Source organism: Rattus norvegicus, chromosome 9 (assembly GCF_021556685.1).
Source record: "Rattus norvegicus strain SHRSP/BbbUtx chromosome 9, alternate assembly SHRSP_T2T, whole genome shotgun sequence".
Taxonomy (NCBI): domain Eukaryota; kingdom Metazoa; phylum Chordata; class Mammalia; order Rodentia; family Muridae; genus Rattus; species Rattus norvegicus.
In genome coordinates, this window is record NC_141542.1 from 83,662,599 (window position 1) to 83,680,675 (window position 18,077).

The 18,077-nt window shown below is 40.6% G+C and overlaps 1 pseudogene; it reads left to right on the plus strand.

Moving 5' to 3' along the window:
• The first annotated feature begins 497 nt into the window (after positions 1–497).
• Pum3-ps2 (pumilio RNA-binding family member 3, pseudogene 2) lies at positions 498–1,920 on the plus strand (annotated as a pseudogene).
• Positions 1,921–18,077: the final 16,157 nt, after the last annotated feature.

Genomic DNA, 18,077 nt, shown 5'->3' on the forward strand with positions numbered 1-18,077 from the left:
ATGATTTGCATTTCCCTGATGACTAAGGATGTTGAACATTTCTTTAGATGCTTCTCAGACATTTGAAGTTCCTCAGTTGAGAATTTTTTGTTTAGCTCTGTAGCCCATTTTTAATAGTGTTATTTGGTTCTCTGGAGTCTAATTTCTTGAGTTCTTTGTATACATTGGATATTAGCCCTCTATGGGATGTAGGATTGGTTAAGACCTTTTCCCAATTTGTTGGTTGCCATTTTATCCTATTGACAGTGTCCTTTGCTTTGCAATTTTATGAGGTCCCGTTTAGTAGATTCTTGATTGTATAGCATAAGCCATTGGTGTTATGTTTGGGAAATTTTCCCCTGTGCCCATGTGTTTGAGGCTCTTCCCCACTTTCTCTTCTATTAGTTTCAGTGTATCTGTATATGGAGGTCCTTGATCCACTTGGACTTGATCTTTGTACAGGAGATAAGAATGGGTCGAGTTTGTAAGCATCTTCCCCACGTGTGCGAACTGCTGTAATGGAAGTCAAAGGGAAGGAAAAAAAATGACAGGAAAGAGTCGACAGACATCACAAGCAAAGAATAGATTTCATAAAAACAGTGAGTCTAGTTCTTCAAGTACATTCCCAAGGAAAGCTGCTAAGGAAGGCAGACCTAAAGTCACACCTAAGAACTTTGAGAAAGGTGCCACAGAACCTGACAAGAAGCGTGTGAAGAAGTTCAAGAACAAGCCACAGTGGGGCAAAGGACCGAAGGACAAATTCCAGAAGGCAGATAAACTCAACAAGAAGAGGAAATTGCAGCCAGATGGTAAAAGTGATGAATCAGCAGCCAAGAAACCCAAGTGGGCTGACTTCAAAAAGAAGATTTAAGAGCTGAAGCAGAGCAGGCAGCTCGGTGATAAGACGACATCGTGGTTTGAGCAAAGCACATTTGGGAGAGCTTGAGAAAAAAAGACTGTGACAAAGAAAAAAGGGGCGAAGCTCATGAGTGATTTGCAGAAGTTGATTCAAGGGAGAATTAAAACTATTGCCTTTGCACATGACTCTCAACTCCAGTGATCCAATGCCTCATTCAGTAAGGGCGTGAGGAGCTGAGGAAACAGGCTTTTGAAGAATTGCAAGGTGACTTGCTGAATTAAGTAAAGCCAAATATTCCAGGAATATCGCTAAGAAATTTCTCATGTATGGAAGTAAACCACAGGTTGTGGAGATAATCAGAAGTTTTAAAGATCATGTGAGGAAGATGCTGCAGCATTCAGAAGCATCGGCCATTGTGGAGTGTGCATACAACGACAAAGCCATTTTGGAACAGAGGAACATGCTGACAGAGGAGCTCTGTGGGAACTCTATGGGAACAAGTCAGCAGATCACCCATCTCTGGAAATGGTGCTAGAGTTGCAGCCTGGGAAGCTAGAGCTTATCCTGGATGAAATGAAGCAGATTCTGACTCCCATGGCCCGAAAGGGAGCTGTGATTAAGCACTCACTGGTTCATAAAGTATTCCTGGACTGTTTAACCCATATACCCCCCAAAACTTCAATCGGAACTAAATGAAACCATCTGGGAAGCAGTGGTATACCTGGCAACACACACTGTGGTGCCAGAGTGGCCATGCACTGCTTGAGGCATGATACGCCCAAGACAGAAAAATGATCATGAAAACAATGAAGACATACATGGAGACAGTTGCTAATGGACACTACTCTCACTTGGTTCTGCTGGCAGCGTTTGATTGTATTGATGATACTAGGCTTGTGAAACAGATAATCATATCAGAAGACATCAGTTCCTTGCCCAGCATAGTTAATGACAAATATGGAAGGAAAGTCCTGCTGTACTTGCTGATCCCAGAGATCACCCACACGGTGCCAGAGATGATCCAGCTGAAGTTGTTTATCAGGTTTAGGAGTTCTCTGGCAGGATTTTTGGGGGTCACTTAAGTATACTATTATATCATCAGCAAATAGTGACATTTTGACTTCTTCCTTCCCAATTTGTATCCCTTTGACCTCCTTTTGTTGTCTGTTTGCTTTGCGAAGGACTTGGAGTACTATATTGAATAGGTAGGGAGAGAGTGGGCTGCCTTGTCTAGTCCCTGATTTTAGTGGGATTGCTTCAAGTTTCTCTCCATTTCATTTGATGTTGGCTACTGGTTTGCTGTATATTGCTTTTACTATGTTTAGGTATGGGCCTTGAATTCCTGATCTTTCCAAGACTTTTACCATGAAAGGGTGTTGAATTTTGTCAAATGCTTTCTCAGCATCCAATGAGATGATCATGTGGTGTTTTTCTTTGAGTTTGTTTGTATAGTGGATTACATTGATGGATTTCCATATATTGATCCATCCCTACATCCCTGGGATAAAGCCTACTTGATCATGATGGATGATCATTTTGATGTGTTCTTGGATTCTGTTTGACAGAATTTTATTGAGTATTTTGGTATCGATATTCATAAGGGAAATTGGTCTAAAGTTTTCTTTCTTTGTGTGGTTTAGGTATAAGTGTAGTTGTGGCTTCATAGAATGAATTGAGTAGTGTTCCTTTTGTTTCTATTTTGTGGAATAGTTTGGACAGTACTGGTATTAGGTCTTCTATGAAGGTCTGGTAGAATTTTGCACTGTACCCACTTGGTCCTGGGCTGTTTTTGGTTGGGAGACTTTTAATGACTGCTTCTATTTCTTTAGGGGTTGTGGGACTGTTTAGATGGTTCATCTGATCCTGATTATCTTTGGTGTCTGGTATCTGTCTAGAGAATTCCCCATTTCTTCCAGATTTTCCAGTTTTCTTGAATATAGGCTTTTATAGTAGGATCTGGTGATGTTTTTTTAAATTTCCTCAGTTTGTTATGTCTCCCTTTTCATTTCTGATTTTGCTAATTTGGATACACTCTCTGTGCCCTCTGGTTAGTCTGGCTATCTGTCTGGTCAATTTTCTCAAAGAACCAGCTCCTGGTTTTGTTGATTCATTGTATAGTTCTTTTTGTTTCTACTTGGCTGATTTCAGCCCTGGGTTTAATTATTTCTTGCCTTCTACTCCTCTTGGTTGTATTTGCTTCTCTTTATTCTAGAGCTTTCAGGTGTGCTGTCAAGCTGCTAGTGTGTGCTCTCTCCAGTTTCTTTTTGGAGGCACTCAGAGCTATGAGTTTTCCTATTAGCACTGCTTACATTGTGTCCCATAAGTTCGGGTATGTTGTGCCTTCATTTTCATTAAATTCTAAAACATCTTTAATGTCTTTCCTCATTTCTTCCTTGACAAAGTTATCATTGAGTAGAATATTGTTCAGCTTCCATGTGTATGTGGGCTTTCTGTTGTTTTTGTTATTATTGAAAACCAGCCTTAGTCTATGGTGATCTGCTAGGGTGGATGGGATTATTTCTATCTTCTTGTATCCATTGAGGCCTGTTTTGTGTCCAATTAAATAGTCAATTTTGGAGAAGGTACCATGAGGCACTGAGAAGAAGGTATATTCTTTTGTTTTAGGATGAAATGTTCTATAGATATCTGTTAAATCCATTTGGTTCATAACTTCTCTTAGTTTCACTGTGTCTCTGTTTAGTTTCTGGTTCCATGATTGATGAGAGTTGAGTGTTGAAGTCTCCCTCTATCATTATGTGAGGTGTAATGTGTGCTTTGAGGTCTAATAAAGTTTCTTTTATGAATGTGGGTGCCCTTGCATTTGGAGCATAGATGTTCAGAATTGAGAGTCATCTTGGTAGATATTTCTTTTGACGAGTATGAAGTATTCTTCCTTATCTTTTTTGATAACTTTTGGTTGAAAGTCTATTTTTTTGTTATACTTCAAGTCAACTCCAGCTTGTTTCTTGCGATCATTTGCTTGGAAAAAATTTTCCCAGTCTTTTACTCTGAGGAATTGGCTGTCTTTGTCACTGGGGTGTGTTTCCTGTATGCAGCAAAATGCTGGGTCCTGTTTTCGTATCTAGTCTGTTAGTCTATGTCTTTTTACTGGGGAATTGAGTCCATTGATGTTGAGAGATATTAGGGACCAACGATTTGTTTTTCCTTATTATTTTTGTTGTTAGAGGTGGAATTATGTTTGTGTGTTTATCTTCTTTTGGGTTAGGTGAAAGAAGACTACAGTTCCACATCCCATACCTCCTCATCGCTCTCCACATCTCTCATCCACAAGGATGTCCCAACCCCACCCACCCTACCAGACCTCTGAACTTCCTGGGACCTCCAGTCTCTTGAGGGTTAGGTGCATCTTCTTTGAATGAACCCGGGAGTCCTCTGCTGTATATGTTTTGGAGGCCTCATCTCAGCTGGTGTATGCTGCCTGGTTGGTGATTCAGTGTCTGAGAGATCTCGGGGATCCAGGATAATTGAGACTGCTGGTTCTCCTACAGGGTTGCCCTCCTCCTCCGTTTCCTCCAGCTTTTCCCTAATTCAACCAGAGGGGTCAACCACTTCTGTTCACTGGTTGAGTGCATGTATCTGCATCTGACTCTTTCGACTGCTTGTTGGGTCTTTTGGTGAGCAGTCATGGTAGGTCCCTTTTGGTGAATGCTCCATAGCCTGAGAAAAGCTGTTAGGTTGTGGGGCCTCCCCTTGAGCTGGTTCACACTTTGGGCTTGTCGCTGGACCTTCTTTATCTCAGATTCCTCTCCATTTCCATCCCTGCACTTCTTTCAGAATTATGGTTCAGAGCTTTGACTGTGGGATAGTAACCCCATCCCTCACTTTATGCCTTATCTTTCTGCTGGAGTTGGGTTCCCTCTCCCCACTGTAGAACATTTCATCTAGGGTCTCCCCTCACCCCCTTGAATCCTGAGGATCTCTCACTTCCCAGGTCTCTGGTACATTCTAGAGCATTCTCCCAACCTCCTTCCTCCCTAGGTCACTTGTTTCCATTCTTTCTGCTGGCCCTCAGGGTTTCAGTCCTTTTCCCTTAACCCAATACCAGATCAGTTTTATGTTGAGGTCCTTGATCCACTTGGACTTGAGCTTTTTGCATGATGACATATATGAGTCTATTTTCATTTTTCTATATACAGACAGCCAGTTAGACCAGCACCATTCACTGAAGATGCTTTCTTTTTTTCCCCATTGTATATTTTTGGCTTCTTTTTCAAAGAGCAAGTGTGTGTAAATGTATGAAAGTGTGTGGCTTTATTTCTGGGTCTTCAATTCTATTCCATTGATCAACCTGTCTGTCTCTGTACCAATACAATGTAGATTTTTATCACTATTGCTCTGTAGTAGAGCTTGAGGTCAGGGATGGTGATTCCCCCAGCCATTCTTTTATTGCTAAAAATTGTTTTTGCTATTCTGTGTTTTTTGTCTTTCCAGATGAATTTGAGAATTGCTCTTTACATGTCTTTGAAAAAAATTGTGTTATTATTTTGATGGAGATTGTATTGAACCTGTAGCTTGCCTTTGGTTGGATGGCCATTTTTTACTATGTTAATTCTGCCAATCCATGAGCATGGGATATCTCCCAATTTTCTGAGATCTTCTTTTTAATTTTTTTTTGAGCAACTTGAAGTTCTTATCATAAAGATCTTTCACTGTTTTGGGTAGTTACTCCAAGATATTTTATATTATCTGTAGCTATTGTGAAAGGAGTTGTTGTATAGATGTTTAGAATTGAGAATTTCTCTTGGTGGATTTTCCCTTTGATGAACGTGAAGTGTCCTTCCTCATCACGCTTAATAATTTTTGGTTGAAAGTCTATTTTATTGGATATTAGGATGGCAACTCCAGTTTGTTTTTTGGAACCATTTGCTTGGAAGACTTTTTTCCATCGTTTTACTCTGAGATAGTGTCTTTCTTTGTTATTGGAGTGTGTTTCTTATATGCTGCAAAATGCCGGATCTTGTTTGCATATCCAATCTGTTAGCGTATGTCTTTTTATAGGTGAGTTGATAGATACTGTTTGAATTTGGTTTGTCCTGGAATACTTTGGTTTCTCCATCTATGTTGATTGAGAGTTTTGCTGGATATAGTAGCCTGGGTTGGCATTTGTGCTCTTTTAGGGTCTGTACAACATCTGTCCAGGATCTTCTAGCTTTCATAGTCTCTGTTGACAAGTCTGGTATAATTCTGATAGGTTTGCCTTAATGTGTTACTTGCCCTTTTTAATATCCTTTGTTTTGTGCATTTAGTGTTTTATTATGGAATTCCCTTTCTGATCCAATCTATTTGGCATTCTGTAGGCTTCTGGTATGTTTATGGGCATCTCTTTCTTTAGGTTAGGGAAGTTTTCTTCTGTAATTGTGTTGAAGATATTTACTGGCCCTTTTATTTGAGAATCTTTGCTCTCATCTATATCTATTATCCTTAGGTTTGATCTTCTCATTGTGTCCTAGATTTCCTGGATGTTTTGGGTTAGGAACTTTTTGCATTTTACATTAGCTTTGATGGTTGTGTCACTGTTTTCTATGGTATCTTCTGTCCCTGAGATTCTCTCTTCTATTTCTTGTAGTGTGTTGATGATGCTTGCGTCTATGACTCCTGATCTCTTCCCTAAGTCTTCTATTTCCAAGGCTGTCTTCCTTTGTGTTTTCTTTATTGTTTCTAGTTCCATTTTTAGATCCTGGATGGTTTTGTTCAATTCCTTTATCTGTTTGGTTGTGTCTTCATATAATTCTTTAAGGAATTTTTGTGTTTCCTCTTTAAGGGCTTCTACCTGTTTACCTGTGTTGTCCTGTATTTCTTTAAGGGAGTTATTTATGTCCGTCTTAAGTCCTCTAACGTCATTATGAGATGTGATTTTAAATCATAATCTTGCTATTTTCAGTTTGTTGGGGTATCCTTGACTTGCTGTCATGGGAGAAATGGGTTCTTATGATGCCAAGTAGTCTTGGTTTCTGTTGCTTAGGTTCTTACACTTGACTCTTGCCATCCGGTTACCTTTGGTATTAGCTGGTCTTGCTGTCTCTGAAAGTGGCTTGACCCTCCTGTAAGCCTGTGTGTCAGCACTCCTGGGAGACTGCTTCTTTCTCAGTAGGATTTGTGAATGGAGAGCTGAGGCACAGTGTCAGCTCCAGGAGCAGATGGAAACTGGAAGGATCCTGTCCCATACTGCTCCTTGGTTCCTGTGTCCTGAGTACTCTAAGTGGGTCCCTCTGAGCAGAAGTGGTAGTCTCACCTGTGCTCTCAGGTATGTCAGCTCTCCTGGGAGACCAACTCTCTCCTGGCAGGATCTGGGTACACAGAGATGTGGCACTGGGTCAGCTCTGGGCGGGGACATAAACTGAGGTGACCTCTATCTTAATCTTTGCTCTATCTCTAGGAACATTACAGAACTATTGCTGGGGACTGGAAGTGGGGGTTGGGGGGAGAGAGTTGGAAACTGTTGCTGAGAAAGTCTGGAAACTTGCTGAGGGAGTTTGAAAATTGCTGCTGACACATTGTCCTTGCCTCAGCCCCAGTGATGGGGCAGCTTCTGAGGCCTTGACTTGCTTGGACTTGCACACTTCTTGGAAACAGAGATTTAGGCCTACTCTCCTGAACTGACAATTTGAAGCCTGTTATGGAGTCAGCCTAGCCTTCTCAATGTGATTTGGAGATGATAGATAAATCAGGAAGTGGTTACTCCCATGATCATGTGGTACAGGGAGGTATACTGCTTAGTAACTAAAACCTAATGTGGGCAAATTGAGTCTTCTTTAGTCATACAAGTGAATTTAGTTGAAAGGATAGACATACAAGAGATTAATTACGACTGAGGAAACTGTGGATTTGGGGCTCTCAGAGAATACCAAGAAGATTGTTAACTTAAAGTAAATCATAAGCCTGAAGGTAAATTATAATGCTTCAACACTCTTGGGTGATCAGAGGAAGCCTAAGTGACCTAGGGTAGTGCAGTGACTTTTCAGATATAACGCCAAAGACGTATCCATGACAGAGAAGTTGGAGTTCATTAAAATGAAGGATTTTTCCCCTGCAAAACATTCTGTAAAGAAAATAAGAAGATAAGGTATGGAGAAAAAAGTATCTGCAAAGGCAAATCTGATAAAAGACAGTTGTCCAATGTATACCATGAACTCTTCAGTTCTATTCTTACCTGAGTAGGTGCTGGAAATCTCTGCACCTTCCTTTGAATATTGCCCATGAAATTAAAACTGCTCTCAGAAATACAGTCTTTTAAAAAGAGATATTGATACTGATAGGTCAAGGCAGTATCGCTACAAGTTCAAGGCTAGCCGAGGCTAAAACTTAATGAGAGCCTATTTCAAAATAACAACAAAAGTGACTTAGTGGTTAAGAGCATTGATTGCTCTTCCAGATTTGATTTGATTCCCAGCACCCACAAGACAGTTAACTTCTATCTGTAACCCCTGTTCCAGGGCATTTAATGCTTTCTTCTGACCTCCTATATGTATATTTATGTAGGCAAAACACTCATAGCCTTAACTTATAAACAACAAGAAAAAAGAGTGTAGGAGTTATATATCTTAGTGGCAGATCATCTACCTCACATATGCACTGAAAAGAGAGAAGACAGTGAAAGACAGATAAATTGATGTGCTGATAGATATATAAAAAATACATAGAGAGAATAAAATATAACCTACTATGTAAATTCTCCATCTTCTAAACTCAGACTTTTTAAAGGATTTATCCACATTGATATATTCCAATGTAATCCATTTTTAAGACTGTGACATTTCATCATATAAATGTACTGTAATCTGTTTTTCTAGCTCCTTTTGATGATGTAATGATCATAATGGTATATGTTATTGTATTTGAAAGCATTTCCTTAAGGAATATAAAATGGACCACAGTTGCTGGTCCTTGCATATGGGCATCAGCAACTTTGCAAGGTGGCATTAACTGTGTTGGCTCCCAAGGATGGGCTCTAATTACTCATTTCCATCAACGTATAAGATCTCAGCACTACAAACAACAAAACCTCCCAAACCAAACAAACCAAAATAACCCAAAAATCCAAACAACTTAAAATCTTCAAATATTGATCAGATTTAATATTATATTCCATTTTCATTTGTGCTTCAATTGAGATTGAGAGTGTGTGTTTGTAGATTTTATTAACAGGCCATTCAGATTCACCTTCTGTAAATTCTCTATATAGAGGATTTGCCCATTTTATAATAGTGCTTCAACATACTTTTTTATTTGCTTGTAGAAGCTAATAGTAATTATGAATGTTTGTGAGTGTATTCTCTGTGGCACATACTTTTATATAGAGGGTTTGGCTTTGTTTTAAGACAAGCCATCCTTAAATCTATGATCCTCCCATCTCAGCCTCCTAAGTGCTAGGATTGTAGGTGAGTACAACCGTGTCCAGCTGATAGTTTTTAATTTAAATTTATCCAATCTTTTCCTTTATGATTTATATTTGAGAAATCCTTTTGGGGGGCTGGAGAGATGGCTCAGCAGTTAACACTTGTAGGTCTTGCAGAAACCCATGGTTTGGACTCCAACAGTCATGTTCAATGTCTCACAACCATCTGCAACTCCAATTGTAGCACCCTCTTCTGGTTAGTAGTTGCATATATGTGGTACAAATACATACACTGGGACATACATGTAATATAGAACTAAATAAATCTTTTCAAAAGCCATCCTTGTTAAGAAATCTTTTCTTAGACCAAGATTTTAAAATATTTCCCTATATTCTTTTTTTTATTAACTTGAGTATTTCTTATCCCTATATTCTTATATTGCTCTCTGTACTAATTATTTCTGAGTATGACATAAAATGGATAATTGTTCCCATATGGATAATAAAATGCTTTAATACTAGGTATTAAATATGCCATTTCTAACTGATATCTGATAACACAGATATATAGAAAGCTTCTATTTATTTGAAAATCTATTTCTAGAATTTCTGTTGTACTCTCTTGAGTTCTTCTTCTATAGCTGTAAAATCTCCAGGAATAGTCTCCATACTTATATACTGACCATGTTGTATAGAAAAGTGACTGTTCTCAATGAGGGAAATATATTACTGAAATATATTCAAAATATGAAGATGGTTGTGATTGATTTAAATACATTTAGCATTAGATGAACAATCCACAGAAGAGATTCTGGTCTCCGTAGCCCTTCATTTTCCTGACTTCCAGGTCATGATGAAGGAATCAGACCCTGGGGGCTGGATCTCTTCCTTCTAATTTGAGCTTCACAAACGGTGCTTAGCAAGCTTGAAGGTCACTGCCGATGAACACCTTGGAATGTGGCTATTAATATTAACCGGACATGCCTATGCTAAGTGACACGATTGTAAAATACTCTGAGAGCAATACTGTAGCAATTCCCAGTAGTGTTAACAGTTTCCCGTAAAATCCCATTAAAGCAGAAGATTACTGCCAGCAATGGAAACTTTGGATGATCTATCTCCCTGGAATTTTATGAAAGTGAATGTAAAGTGCATAAACCTCTCCGATTTGAGAGTTGATTATTATATTTTCTTTATTCCATTCTCCTACCTGCTTTTTTCTTGGTTATTTAACAGTTTCATACCCACTGTTGGCCAACTAGCTTGGAAAATACTTTCCAACCCATCTCACTGCCAAGCTCAGCAGCTATGCAGGTTCTAGTGCTCTCCCCACTGAGAACGTTCGCTCACCTTCCTTTCAGCTCCCTGATTTGCTGATGTCATCTGGAACGGTACATCATGACCACTCTTTCCCTTGCACCTTTGTCAGAAACCGTTTCTAAATATTAGCCAAAGCACCCCATCCATGTGCAATCGATATATATTTTCTTCTTCTTTCTGTTTGGATTGACTGGGTGGATTATGTCCTTGAAAGAAAATTTCAAACCAAAGTATCTGGCGGTGTTACATTACTACACCACCTTTGCCTGTGTGTGGTGGATTATATTCAGTGTAGCTCTCTGTAGCCCCTCCAAAGCTGGGCGAGACAGGGGCCTTGTCCTGTATCTATTCTACCATTCTTTTGTCTCTTCTGTAGCTCCTTCTCTGATCAAGTAACTTTGGTGTGATCACTGGGGACTGAAGGAGATTCATGTCTGCCAACGACAGCAGCAACAGGTGGCTGCTTCTTCTTAAAAGACTTGACTTTTTACTTTCTCTCAGAGTAGAATATTTCAATACTTTAGTTAATACTTTCAGTGGGAGTTTGGGGGCAAGAGAGGTTAAGAATGTGTGTGAGATGAAGAGTTTATTCTACGACTCCTCACCTCAAGTGTCTGACTACAACTTGTATTAGCACAGCGGGTCACTCCTCTGTGAGAGCTCCTGGAGTCAGACCAGCTGACTAGTCAGCATGGGACAGCATGTGCTTGTGGCGTAGAGGATTGTCAAGCTAGGTCATCTGTGTCGGAACCGGGCTGAACCCAGTGATAGGGTATTTAATTGTTGAATAGGGTATTTAAGTGTGACCAGTTAAAGGAGGAAGAGGAGGCTAAGCCATCTTAGGGCTCCCTTTCACTGCGAAAATGCCAGCTCAGAAGAAATTCCCAGCCCACGTTTGTTACTTCCCTTGTTGACAGTTTTCTGATTAGAATTCTTAGTGTTCTCTTAATTTCATAATGATCCTATATCCAACAGCTGCAGACTGTTTTCTTTAATTAGTTTGTATTTGTTCTGCAAAAGATTGCTAAATAGAGGTGATTTATAGTAATTAATACATGCTCCCAATTGTTTAAATCTCATAAAACACCCAGAAAACATATTTTTAATACCTACATTTGTTTAGTTCTACATAAAGTTCTGAAGGTCTGTAGAAAGCGTGAATATTTAAAATGTAGCAGGAAGGCCTCTGGCCCATGCACACAGTCTTTCAAATTGGAGCTTTTGATTCATTCCAAATACAGTACCAAAGCTGTTGGAGAAGACAATGATGCTGAAACGGGCATCCGTGTAATTGGTTCTAAAAGTGCATCTTCTCATTTGTGGAAGAGACTGCAAGGGAACAGGGACAAAACTCCAACTAAGCAATTAAAACGATGGCCAGCTGAGTTTTGTGCCCTGAGATCATGTGAACAATATTCTATTCTGCTAAGCAGCTCAGAATAAAATGAATGAAGGGAGCAGTGCTGGGCAATGATAGGGGACGCTCGTAGCAATAAGACATCTGGAACCGAGAACACGGTCCCACTAGAAATCTGGATGGCTCAATAACAGAGTGTGGTATTGTTGTCGTCGTTTTATGTTCCTGCCAATTTAGAGGTTGCTGGGAGATGGTACTACCCATTTAATTATCCATTTAACCAATAGAACGATGCAGGATTGCAGAATATAGGTACCATTTTCTACTGCTCTGGTAAACCTCAGGAGAATTTTATTAGCGTATCTGACAGGTGGGTTATTTTGTTTGTGTGTTTGTTTTATTATGTTTTGTTTGTCATGGCACCCGTTGTTAGTTAATCATTCACAGGGTGCATGCCCGGGGTATATGTGGCAGCGTCCTTGGCTACAGGTACAAACTTAGACTTGATGAGCTTTGCAGAGTCATCTTATCTAGAACCCTAAGGAAGGTTCCAGGCACATGTTCATACCTTATTGATTTCTTTATGCAAATCTGACCCCAAATTTGAATCCTGATCTCTTACCTTACTTTAAAGTATCAAAGTGAGTCTTGATTATTACTTTTACTCTCTTATCCCAAGGTCTCAATTTGTTGCAAGGATAAAAGAGGTCTGCTTCTATTTTCCTTTTGCCAAGGACTGCATGAAGTTTGGGAGCTTGTCTTTAATTGTTGAGGAAGGAAGGAAGAAAAATAGAAAAGGAAAAAGGGGAGGGGAAAAGGGAGAAGGAAACCATTAACTCCTCAAACAAAATTCTCCCACAGCCTGTCTTCCTCTCCATCTGTTTCTTTCCAGGCCCTGGCTGACATAACAGAAGAAGACAGACAGACATGCTCAGGCCCAGTAACCATATTAGGTAATCGCAAAGGACAAAGAAAAACAGTACTAGCAAAACACTATTTCAGGGGAAAATCCATGAAAAATTGAATACTGCCAGGAAGAGTTTGCCCTGGGGTCTTCCAGCTAAAGTGCATGACCTATTACCTACTGTGGTGGCTCATTTGTATGTCCCTGATGATGATCCCCCTCCTCTCCTCCTCCTTTCTCTCCTCTATTTCTTCCTCACCCCCCCAAGGTGGTTTCTAAGTGCTTAAAAACAGCTCACCAGACCCCCCAAATCCTCAGAATATTCCACACAATTGTACGAATGTTGCAGTGTCTGTTATAATTTCCCCTCATTTTTGTCTTCAAATGTTTGCCTTGGTCTCAGCCCTTCTAAAGATGCCTGTATTTCACCACAGTGTGTTTTCCCCGTGTACCCAGTGGATGTTGTACGTGACAGAATTCCCTCTGAGATTTGCTTTCACAGACACTATGTCACAAATACTGATCACTGGGTTTCAGGAGCGAAGGTGCTCGTATCTCATCTTACTGGTAAGGAGACTAAAATCTTCCCCAAAGACTTGGCGACAGTGAAGCGCAAACCAGTTTTGGTCACTTTGCAATACTTAGAAGACTTGGTAAGAAGAAACAATTTAGAGAAAACAGTCTGAAATCTGGAGTATTCATCCAAGTTATTCTTTTTTTTTTTGGGGGGGGGGTTCTTTTTTTCGGAGCTGGGGACCGAACCCAGGGCCTTGCGCTTCCTAGGTAAGCGCTCTACCACTGAGCTAAATCCCCAGCCCCCATCCAAGTTATTCTTAAACTCTAAATGAACTTGTCGTTTTTAAATGTGGCTTTGGACTAAAATCCAAGGATGTTACAGTCCATACTTCAACAGCTTCACCCTAGTGAGCAAGAGAGAGACTAGTTAGAGGAGCTTCTTTGAACTCTGCACCTGTATCACACTAGGATTTCTTGAAGGGTGGGGAGTATTTGGACTCAGGTGGTAAAAAACCATGTGCTAGGGTCTGAGTTTAATCCCAGATACTTCCCAAAACAAAAGAAAACAAAGCAACGAAAAGAGATATAATTTTTGAAATTCTCTTTTTTCCCCTCAAGATGAGTAAGAATCCAGAGCACAGGGGTGTGAGGCAGCTGTGCTTTGAACTGAGGAAGAAACATGGATAGACTTCAAGCCTGGAAGAGAGCAAATGTATAGTCTGCTGCCTTCCCTCTCTTCCTCCCTGTCTCTGTCTGACTCTTCATCTTAAGCTCTGTTGCCCAGATGTACTATGGACAGAAGTGACCCCTCCTTCTTTAGCTAACTCAGTAGCTGGGGCTGTGTTCATGTGCCGGTGTGCCTAGTACTAGAAATAATCTTTAACTAGGACAAATATGATCCCTATAATCCAGCTCATAGAAGATCAATGATTGGCCACCGTTCCTATCAGTCTGCAATTAATTCAGGAGAGTCTGTGACCCATGGAAAGAACAAATCTGAGTTAGACTGTTGAATCATATGTTGTGTAAGCATTTAGAGATTCTAGCCCGATTAAAGGAAATCTCTCTCTAATGCTTTGTCCCTCGTGGCTGATTCTTTCTTTTTCGTTATTTCTCATTCAATTTAAGTGGTGTTTACTCAGCATTTACCTTGCTTCTTTGAAATGTGTTGTCACTCTTTTTATTTTATGTGCATTGGTGGTTTGCTCTCATGTATGTCTGAGTGCTGGTGTCGGATGCCCTGGAACTGGAGTTGTAGACAGTTGTAAGCTGCCATGTGGGTGCTATAAATTGAACCGGGGTCCTCTAGAAGAGCAGGTAGACTGTGCTCCTAATAACTGCTGAGCCATCTTGGCACCCTCACTTCTATTCCTACGTGTAGCAGGAAGGGGGTCTTCTTCTTCTATTGTACCTTCTGAGGACCAGACTTCTATGTAACCACTATCACAGTGTGTCATTACCTCCAATTTTTACCATTTTTCACTGCCACTAAGTTGTCATGTCCAAAAGGACACAATGTTTGTTGTTGTTGTTTTATTTTTTTTTGAGACAGAGTCTCAATATGTAGACCAGGCTGGCCTTAAATTCACAGAGATCCCTCTGTTTCTGCCTTCTGAGTGCTGAGATTAAAAGCTGTGCTTCTAGTTTTTCCCATTATACCCCTATGGGCACATGACTAGTTACACGATACACGTTCAAATTTTTGGTTAGATAAATAATCACAAAAACACACAGCAACAACCCCTCTTTCTTAAATCACCCAAACCCCACTCTGTTCTACTTTGCAGCCATCAAGGGGCTCGGCCACCCCTCCACTTGTGAAATCCCACAGACAAAGCTTCATCCGCTCAGTCCTGTCTTCATTCCCACTACTTTGCTAGCTCAGCGGAATACAACTTAATCAGGGGCCTGACTTCTGCTCTAGTGGTTTCCTGCCAGGACTAGGATTATACTCTTAAACTTTCTCTTGCTTGACAGGTTCTGTAAGGGTCCATGATTCACCAAAGAATAATGCCCCAGACTCAAATAGTGTGTAAACACAAAGAGTGTTTTATTCTGCAGAAGTCCAGCACGCTGGGGTCTCCCACTACAAAGATAGAGAGATAACCAAGTGAACTTGCAGGCCTGATTTAAAGCACATTAGGGGGCTCTGGGATAGGTGACCTTTATCTTACTCATCTCTAGGGATATTCTATTACAGGGTGTGATGGCTGGAAACTGTTGCTGGGGAGGTCTGGAAACTTCTACTGACCCATTGTCCTTGCTTCAGGCCAGGTGGCAGGGCAGCTTCTGAGGGCAGGGCAGTTTCTGACTAGCTGCCTGAAACCTGAGGGTTTTTCTAGTAACTGACTTGCCTGGGCTTGCCTGGACTTGCCCAGTTCTTAGGCTTAGACTTCTGGACTGCCAATTTGAAGACTGTTACCACCTGGTGAGGACTGGGGATTTACCTCACCTTCTAGTTATTGTTTCTTCTTTAGCCGTTTCCTGTTTCTGCTGCACCTCAGGCTCTTGGAGGGAAAATGTTTCAGTCTGAGATTCTCTCCCTATATATTTCATCTTGGCCTTAAACTCAGGGTCCTCTAGCCTTCAACTGAATGCTGAAGTTAAAAGGTATGTGCTCCCATACCTGACTGAAGATTCCTGACCATATCTTCTGTGTATATTCTTTTTTTGTTGTTGTTGTTGTTTGTTTGTTTGTTTTTGTTTGTGAGACAGGGTCTTACTATATAATCCCCCAAAGGCTTTGAACTCACTATGTAGACCGGGCTAGCTTCAAACTAACAAAGACCCCCCTATCTTAAAGGCATTCACCACCATGTCTGGTTCTGTGTGTATTCCTTTCTTCTGTGAGCACAAGTTTAATTTACGAAACTTTACATACAGCTTACCTGTAATTTAAAAATTATTTTCATGGAGTCATAATTTTGAAGTTACAGAAGACTGCAGATATAAGTAAGTCTATCCATTATTTTATAGATGAGAAGTTTCCATTAAAACACTATACATATTTCTAGCAAAAAGAAATAATGGCTTAATGACAGAAAGCATTTGAATTTTGGCTCCAATATTTTCCAGTTGTGTGATTTTTTTAAGGCAAATTTCTGACATCTGGGTTTCCAGATTTCTTTGATGTACAATGGATGTGGTGTTTCTGTTTTCTGCTTTCCAGAGTCATTGCCAGTGTTTGATGAGGTATGAGAACTATTGAATCCAATGGTTGGCTCCTTGGTTCCTAATGCATGCTCCATCAAATGTACTTTTTATTTATTATTGTTAAGTTGCAAGCCTGAGACAAAAGGCTAACCAAAGTGTCTATTTAACATGTCAAAGCAGACCTGGCCTCTAGGTTCTTCCAGTTCCCATCAGTCCCCACCTGTTACAGGGTACGGCTGGCATACCTCACCCTCTACCATGAACTCTCCAGCCCTGAGGCTGCCCTTTCCTCAGAGACTCTTCTCTATATAATCCAGGCATTTTGATTACCTGCTCCTCTTTTGCTCCTTTTGTACCTTTGGCCTTTTGGCTGTTGTTCTTGGTTCTTCCCTCTCACTTCCCTTCCCCCCGTTCAGGGTCATAGCCACAAGGATATGGGCTCTCTGTCTGCCTCTGGCCCTGTCCTCCATAATAATTGTAATAAACTTTCTTCCTAACCATACCTAGGAACAGTCCTTTTGTTCTCTCTCTCTCTCTCTCTCTCTCTCTCTCTCTCTCTCTCCCCACTCAATATTTTGAGAGCAGGGTATAATGAAGGAAAGAAAGAGAAAGGGGTAAAATCTGCCTTATCTTCCTCTTTTTCTCCTCCTCCTCCCCCTCCTCCTCCTCCCCCTCCTCCTCCTCCCCCTCCTCTCCCTCCTCTCCCTCCTCCTCCCCCTCCTCCTCTTCCTCTTCTCTTCTTTCTCCTCCCCCTCTTCTCTCTATATCCCTCTGTCTTTAAATATTTTCCTCTCCCATCCCATTTCTTTTCTTACTTTCTTTGGTATTATGGTAAGAAATTAGCAATTCCCACTGCTTTAGCATTTGTCTCTGGATTCATTTGAGTCAAACTATAAAAAAGCAGCAAAATTAAAATGTTACCTGGATTCCCTGAAAATGGATACCCAAGGACGAGTAAGGGCCCCTTACGGAGAGAGCTTGACACTGTGGTGGAGAAGAAGATGTGTCCCATCTCAGTAAACAAGTAAACTGGAAAAATAGCTTCCTGTCTTTGTTGAATCTGTTTCGGTGTTTTTGTTTGTTGGTGTTGTTGCTCTGTAAGTTGCTGAGTGAATGGGTTTGTTATAGAAACTCTAAGAGGTTTTAATTCTTGTTGTTGTTCATTGACAGATAATGTCTAGTTGAGCATGATGAGTCATGCTGTAATCCTTACACTTGGAAGGCTGAGGCAGGAGACTGCTGCCAGCTGAAGGCCACTGAGGGTTCACATTGGTTTCAGATCAGCCTGGGCAAGGAATGGGATTCTGTTTTAAGAAAGATCTGTAAATGAACTCAGACGAAATTATCCAAATATAACTGTATCGGGAAATAGTAAAAAAAAAAGGAAACACCATCCCATGCTAACTGCTTTCTGGCCCTAGCAGTCTCTCTGCCTCTATGGCTTAGCCCCATGCAGAGACTGCCAATCTCAAAGCCTTCTTGCTGCAGACTCTGCTCACATTCCCAGCCATCCACCCTCTCTGGTTCTAGTCACAATTCCCAGTATCCCAGTACAATCAAAACTCTAGAGTCTTGCTTTTTTTTTGTGTGTGTGGATTTATTTGAACAGCACACAAGCCATCTATTCATTTTC